This window comes from Mus musculus, chromosome 9 (assembly GCF_000001635.26).
Source record: "Mus musculus strain C57BL/6J chromosome 9, GRCm38.p6 C57BL/6J".
Lineage (NCBI taxonomy): Eukaryota > Metazoa > Chordata > Mammalia > Rodentia > Muridae > Mus > Mus musculus.
Genome location: NC_000075.6, coordinates 46,952,057 through 46,959,266, shown reverse-complemented (window position 1 = coordinate 46,959,266; position 7,210 = coordinate 46,952,057). Strand labels below are relative to the sequence as shown.

At 47.8% G+C, this 7,210-nt stretch overlaps 1 long non-coding RNA gene across 1 annotated transcript; it reads right to left on the bottom strand.

The window, feature by feature from the left end:
- Positions 1 to 2,045: 2,045 nt before the first annotated feature.
- On the bottom strand, positions 2,046 to 3,637 carry Gm39331. The gene is made up of 3 exons (XR_870715.1): positions 3,365 to 3,637; positions 2,412 to 2,534; positions 2,046 to 2,175 (listed from the first exon to the last, which is right to left on the bottom strand). It is a non-coding gene; the product is annotated as a predicted gene, 39331 (long non-coding RNA).
- Positions 3,638 to 7,210: the final 3,573 nt, after the last annotated feature.

Here is a 7,210-nt window from a genome sequence, read left to right as displayed (position 1 = left end):
AAAACAGACAGGGTTACTATCCACGATGCCAAGGCTAGACCCAGAAACGGACAGACGTGATCATCTCCTGAGAACCAGGCTGCTTCCTTCAACTGAGACAAAACCATCCTACAGAACTGGGATGGAGACAGAGGTCAACCAGAACACTCTTCCCAGGATGGCTTAACTGTGCTTACCTCTTACCCCTTGCCAAGCCTCATGCCCACTTCCTAAAGATGAATCCGTGTTCATCTGACCCTTACGTGTTTATTTCCCCAGAGTGGCCATGTTCAACAAGCCGCCTCCCTGATTTTCATCATCGCTTGTTTTGTTTATTGGCAGATTGGATATGGGAGGCCAAGAGCCTGTTGGGATTGTTGGGGTCCAGCATTTTACCCCGAAATCTTCAGTTATTTGACCTCACAAGGGCCTCATGTAGGGATCCCAGATGCTTTGACTCAGGCCCACAGTGGTCCTATCTAAGTGACAAGCAACAGCTGCACAATCCCCAAAGCCTGAGAGTTGAAAAGGTGATACCCACTGCTGGTGCGTTTATTTAAGTAGCATTTGTTCCCATGGTTGTGCTGTATCAAAAGGGAAGGATGGGAGGAAAGGCTGCAGTCTGCTAAAAAAGACCTCTGTGCCTTTCCACTGGGATGCAAAGGGTACTGTGGAGCTCTAGAAAGGTTCAGTAGGAATGCTAGCAGCCCTTGCCTACTTATACCCACTTCCTTCTACCTCTATCACCCTCTGGAGACTCCCAGACAGCATCCATCTCACAGGTCTGCCACTCACCTTTCTTCCTCCCCATGGACTGGAGGAGGGAGAGAAACCCACCCTGCAACAGTGTCCTGTCTTCCCTTCACTGTCTCTCCTTCTCATCCTTATTAAATTCAGGGCTGATTGGGGCTGTGTGAGCTTGCTTGGACCACCTGCTGTCTGACCAATTCCTTTCCTTTTCTCCCTCTGGTGACTAATAGCTGCTCTTTCCTGCAGAGTTCAGGTCTCCCCCCACCTCCACCCCTCCTTCTCTGCTCCCCACTCTCCTGTGCAAAGGAAGTTAAGTGCTGAAGCCTTTTCAGCCCTTTAGTTCCCAGAGGTGGAAGTCTGGGGACAAATCCAAGCACCCCCTGCACTCTTCCCCCTCCCCCATGCCAGATTCTCCTCGGGGAAGTAGCTGTGGGAACAATAATCTGATCTCTAGAGCGGGTGGAAGCAAGGGTGGGAGGTGGGGGGAGGTGGACTGTTTGGGAAAGGCTGGAGAACTCGGTTCAGATTGCATAGCTGCTGGAACCAGGGAGCAGGAGATGAGGTAGAAGACAAGTGTGAAGAAGGGTGTCTTGGAAAAGCCTGGTGAGGTGGGATAGCCAAGAATGGAAAATGACCACAGGACGAGATTTACCAACTTGAGAACCTGTAGTCTCTGATCAGCTCAGGAAGAGGAAGAAAAGACCAAGCAGTGCTGAATGGAGCGTGCTGAGGAAAGACACGTGAACCCACAGGAAGGGAACCCAGAATAAAGCCTGGGGCACATAGCCAGGTGCTGGGGGAGGGGGTAGGCTGAGCATGTGCGTAGCCACACAGGCATGGCCAGGGCTAGTGAGCAGTGTGTTGGCTTTTCACTTTATTGAGATCTGGTCTTCAGGCTGGGGACTGGACAGCAGGAGCCAAGTAACAGAGGCAGGTCACCCCTGAAAGGACAGCAACTAAAGTCAGTGATGGCAGATGACTCTCAGGCCAGAGATAGGAGCATCGCACATCCTCCCAAGGCCTTGGATGTGGAGTGCCTTCCAACAGATGGCGGAGTGGTTACTTACGGTCCTAGCTCCCTTCTCCTCAGAGCTCTGACTTCAATTCCATGAATCGCTCCCTCTCTTACCCCTCCTCCTCCTTTTCCTTCTCTTCTTCATGTTTCTTCTCTCCTCCTCCCCTTTGTCTTCTTCTTCCTCTCCTTTATTTTCTCCTCCTCTTCCTTCTTCTTCCCCCTTCTCGTCTTCCTCCTGTCTGCCCTCTACCCCTGGCGTAGTTACTTTGCAATTGCTGTGACAAAGCACACCACAACCAAGACGACTTAAGGAAGAGTTTAGTGGGGGTGTAAGGCTTCAGAGGGTATATCCATAACCATCATAGAGGGGAGATGGCTGCAGGCAGGCAAGGTGCTGGAGCAGTAATTGGAGCCTACATCATAGGTCACCACTATGAAGCAGAGAAAGAGTTAATTGAGAATGGCATGGGCTTTTGAAACCTCAAAGCCCACCCCAGTGAAAAACCTCCTCCAATAAGACCACACTTTCTAATCCTTCCAAACCAGTTTCACTGACTAGAGACCAAGTATTCAAATATGTGAGCCTCTAGGGACCAGTCTTAAGCCACCACATCCCCTCCTCTTTGTTTTGGCTGTTGCTTCCCCTGTGTCTAGCTGGGACAATAACCTGGTATTCTCTGTCCCAGGCCAACTCTATCTCAGCATGGAAGTCATTTCTTCTAGGAAATTTTCCCCGGACGGCCATGTTAGTTCTGTGTTTCTCCTTCATACAATATAGAGTCTTGCATTTCTAGGGAAGGGAAATGGCGGTTGTTAAGGAAGGCAGTGTGAGTCCCTCACAATACCATTTATAGCCCATTTCAGAGCCCCAAGACCACTCGAGAGGCCTCTGGCTGAGTGTGGGTGCTCTGCCAACTGTCCACCAGCTGCCACTCTCTCCCAGCTCTTGGGGAGAAGCCACCTGAGTCTGCAGTGTTTTCTGGGTCACTGCCTGGCAGTTGGTAACAGTGGCCTGCCTTCCCCACGCTTGTCTCTCACTGCGTAAGCCCACAAACCTCCTCCTCATCACAGTGAGTCCGTTGCCATGGTGTGTGAGGCTCAGTGTGCTGCTGCGAACAGCAGAAACCAGGCTTCCAGGGCAGAAAGCTCTGGGCTGGGCTGTACCCGGGGATTCTAAGGCCTTTCTCCTTTGTGAGTCCTACAGTGGAGTAGCAACAGACCAGAGACAGGCCTTGTCCTTTACAAGACTGAGCCTGGGGACAACTTGGAAGCTGCCTTCCTTCTGCCCCCATCTACCATTTTCTTTGATGAGAGTTTCTGTTCCCTCACTGGAATAAGGCCACCATGACCTCAGCTGTCAATTGCCTGTGTCACCACCTCAGCTGCTTCTCTACCCACCCCTCGCTCTTTTGCAGCTGCTGGTTTTATAGCACTCACTGCTAAGGTGATTGTGGGTGTCCCCTTTGTTCCTGTGCCTGATGTCTAGAGTCTCCAAAGTCAGAGGAGAGCAGCAGCCCTGTGGGACTTGTGCCCACGGAGCTGGTCACCGTTCACTTGTCCCTGGCCAGCCCTGACCTCTTCTCCTTCATCTGCCCTTTGCTCTGACATCAGGAGGCCAACCTCAGACTCTTGTGCCTCCCAGGCTCTCATCAGGTATGGAGGTCTCACAGAGATCACAGACGGGCAGAAAAAATGGGAGGGTTCCTTAGTAGCAGAATCCTCACTTCCACAACCCCCTTCTCCGGAGTCCATCCTGTTCTTCTGTCTGTCCGTGTGTGTGTGTGTGTGTGTGTGTGTGTGTGTGTGTGTGTGTGTTTCCAGTCTCTGATCTTTACCATGCTTGGCTGGTTCCCCAGCTTGCTCACACCTCTGTGACTTGTCCCTGCATCACAACCCTTCATCTGCACTCTCTGAAGTGACAAATGCCTCCTGCTGAGACTCTGATAAAACTGTAGCCGCCGCCCCCCCCACCCCCCCCCCAGCACAACAAGTGTGGCTGAGAGAATGAGCAGGTGGCCAGCAGGCCTATGGTCCTCACATGCCCAGACTTGATGGCAGAAAGAAACTGTCAGAAGCAGAACACTCAAGGAAGGCTTGGGTGCCTCTGAATGGAATAGCCTCAAAATTTCTCCAGGGCCAAAAAAAAAAAACCCCTGTAAGTTTTAAAGGTTACAAGAAAATCCCAGAGCCTCTGCCAGTGGCCAGTACTTATGACTCATAACTCTGGCAGAAATAGCCTCAAATCCTTTTATTTTAGCTGTAACCCCCTCTTGTAGCTCTATTATTTTTCCCAGGAAATCACTACAGTACTATATAAGCACATAGGATGCTAACATGTTAGTGTCTTAAATGGGAATTGCAAAGAGCAGAGGATTTGTGTTTAAAAGCAAAGCAAAACAAAAACAAACAAACAGACAAACAAACAAACCTTGTTTCTGACACTATGTGGCAAGCAGCTTCAGGCAGCCTATTAAACCTGCTGAGTGTATTTGTGACGTTTGTAACATAGGGTGTTGGGAAGCATTGCCCAGCCTTCTTCCAGCACTGTGTTTGAAATGCAATAAAGACTGCATTTGATAGGAATGCATGCTGCACCCCCAAGTTAGCCAATACTCTGTCTTCTTCTGCATATTTAATCTTGGGATTGAAAAATCTCTTCATGTTCTCTTTTCCAAATGCTCTTGAAAGTAAGTCAAAATCCTCCAAAGACATCTGCCTGGTATTGCATATACGTTGTGCACGAAAGTGCGTGTGTATGGGGGGAAGAGGATATCTCAACTCGGCTCCTGGGACCATTAGGATGTGGGTGGCCCGCCAGGATGAGCCTGATGGACAAATAGTAACTAGATCTCATAAGGGGATGGCAGTCCTGCCGCCTGCTTGGCTGATTTGCAAAGGATGTAGGTCTATCCCATGTTGATAGCACAGAATGCCAACGCTCCACAGCCTTGACAGGAAACATAAATTCAAATTGTCTGTTGCTGGCTGTCAGGAAAAGCCTGGGTACAAGAAATAATATTCACGGAGGATTATCTGAAGGACACCTGGCCCATCTACTGCTACAGATATACTAGATTTTATCCCTGGATCAAGGCAGACAGTCAGAGCTATGCATCTAGACCAAGTGGTTTTGGCTTTTTGTAAAAGGAGATTTGCTGGATGTGTTTAGGCATACTGTTTTAAGTTTGCACTGAAGCAATGCTTGAAGGAAAATCTACGTGAGTTTAGCAGTTGCATTTAATGTAAGAAAGGTCTTTTTGTTAAATTGCCTAGTTGCCTGGTAGATCTCTATGTCGCATTCTGAAGCCTTCAGGAGAAAATTTTCCTTAGCTTCATCTCCTCCAAGGCAACAGGTATAACTCTTACCTAGGGACAATGCAAATTTTGTTACCGACGGCTTCCTCTTTGTCTTTGGTTGCTAGGAAGCTCAGGCTTTAAAGCATGAATTTCTCCATTTTGGCTTTTCTTAAGTCTTCTATTCTTACTCCTTGCCGGTTCCACTTTAACTGAAGCATCTTATGATACTGTGTTATCATTGCAAGCATTCTCAATTTCTTTCTCTTCCTGTGGAAAGGAAGAGACCAGTGGTTGAAAAGAAATGAAAGTCTACGCAATGCACCCAAGAACAAGATGAATGCATGCATCCTGCATCTTCTGAGAGATAAACACCTAAGTTAGTTCTGATTATCCCTTGATATTTGGCTGCAGGTTACTTAATGTTAAGGATATGGAACCATGACCAAAGCAACTTATAGACGAAAGAGTTTATCCGGGGCTTAGCATTCCAGAATCCATGCTCATCACCTTGGGAAGCATGGCAACAAACAAGCAAGCGTGATGCTGAAGTAATAGATGAGAGCTTACATCTGATCTTCAAGTTGGAGGCATAAGGTTGGGGGTAGAGCATGGGTTTTTGAAACCTCATAAGCTATCCCCAGTGACACACATCCTCCAACAAGGGCACACCTCTTAATCCTTCCCAAACAGTTCCAGGATCTGAGAACAAACATTCAAATACATGAGTCTATGGGGATCGTTCTGATTTAAAGCCCCACAGAGACTCCAAATATGGTATTCATCCATCTGACAAGCTCTTTAGTGCATGCCTGGTGATAGAAACACAGCTATCATTGCTACTGTTGCTCAAAGAAGCCTGTAAGCTTTTAGAACTCAGACAAACCAGCCAACAACAGCTCAGAAGGATGAGATATAATTTCATGGTGGTAGGAACAGACAGGCAGGGTCCCCTGCTATGAAAGGGCTCATCAAGTCTGGAGTTCAGGGAGGTCTCTCCAAAGAAGACATGCTCAAACTGGTGTCTGAAGAAGAACAAGGAGTTTGACAGAAAAGAAGAAGGCAGAACTGTCCCCAGGAGGAAAAACAACATGCACAAATGTCAAGAGATACAAAAATGACACTGAAGACTAGAAACAAGGTGATATTCTATTTCATGTTCTGTAACAACAGTGGAATACAACTCAGGCATAACAAGGAGAAACCGCACAACACAATTTAGGTAGATCCCAAAGGTTACAGATCTGAAAGGCCACACAATGTGTAATTCCATTTGTTCCATCTCTTTATAAGAAAACTCTAATGTTGGGGAAGAGATTCATGCCAGGGACCAGGGGATGGGGATACTGTGAGTACAAAGAGGGGCAACACAACAGAGGTTGGAAAGTGATTGAATTATTTTATATTCTAATTATGATAAAGTTGTATCTATATCTAGGTTCAGGTTCAGGAACCACATATTTAAAATAGAAATCCACTACTCTGTTCAGTAGTTTAAAAAAATTAAAAATCAAATTGCCAAAGGAAAGTTGACCCCTGCAAATCTCGAAGTCAGAAACTGGGGAAGGAAAAAGAATTACATCCATATCAACACTGTGTTTATAAATCACCCCAGGGACACAGGAAGGAGCATGGTTCCAGCAGGGTAGTGAGGCTGCTGCACGTGTTTGTGAATGACCCCTCCCATGGGCTGTAATGTATAGATGCATTGAGGAAGGCCTTAGAGGGGCATGTGAGAGCCAGGGAGAGTAGAAAGGTGGCTTCAAGCAGGATGACATTGTGGAGCCACTCTACACAGTCTTTGCTTCTCACAAGTCCAAAAACCACAAGAAGGAAGAAGGGAAAAGATCCTAGAGGGCCTGAGGGACCATGGAGGGACACGTGGACCACAGGCCATGCTGAGAGAGTGCCATGGCACACACCTGTATGTTGAGTACAGAATGTGGTCCTCCTCCTTACCCATCTACTCAGGATAGATGGTTTTGTTTGTTTGGTGACATGGTCCATTCCTTATCCACAACCCCACCTCTGATTTTGTGTACCTCTTTGATCTCCTCACCCCTGTTCTCAATGTACAGTCTGGGAGATGGCCAAGGGCAGAGAATAGCAGAGAACATTGTGCTGCCTCCCCCCCCCCCAACCCCCCTGCCCTGCAGAGAGATGCCCTCCTAG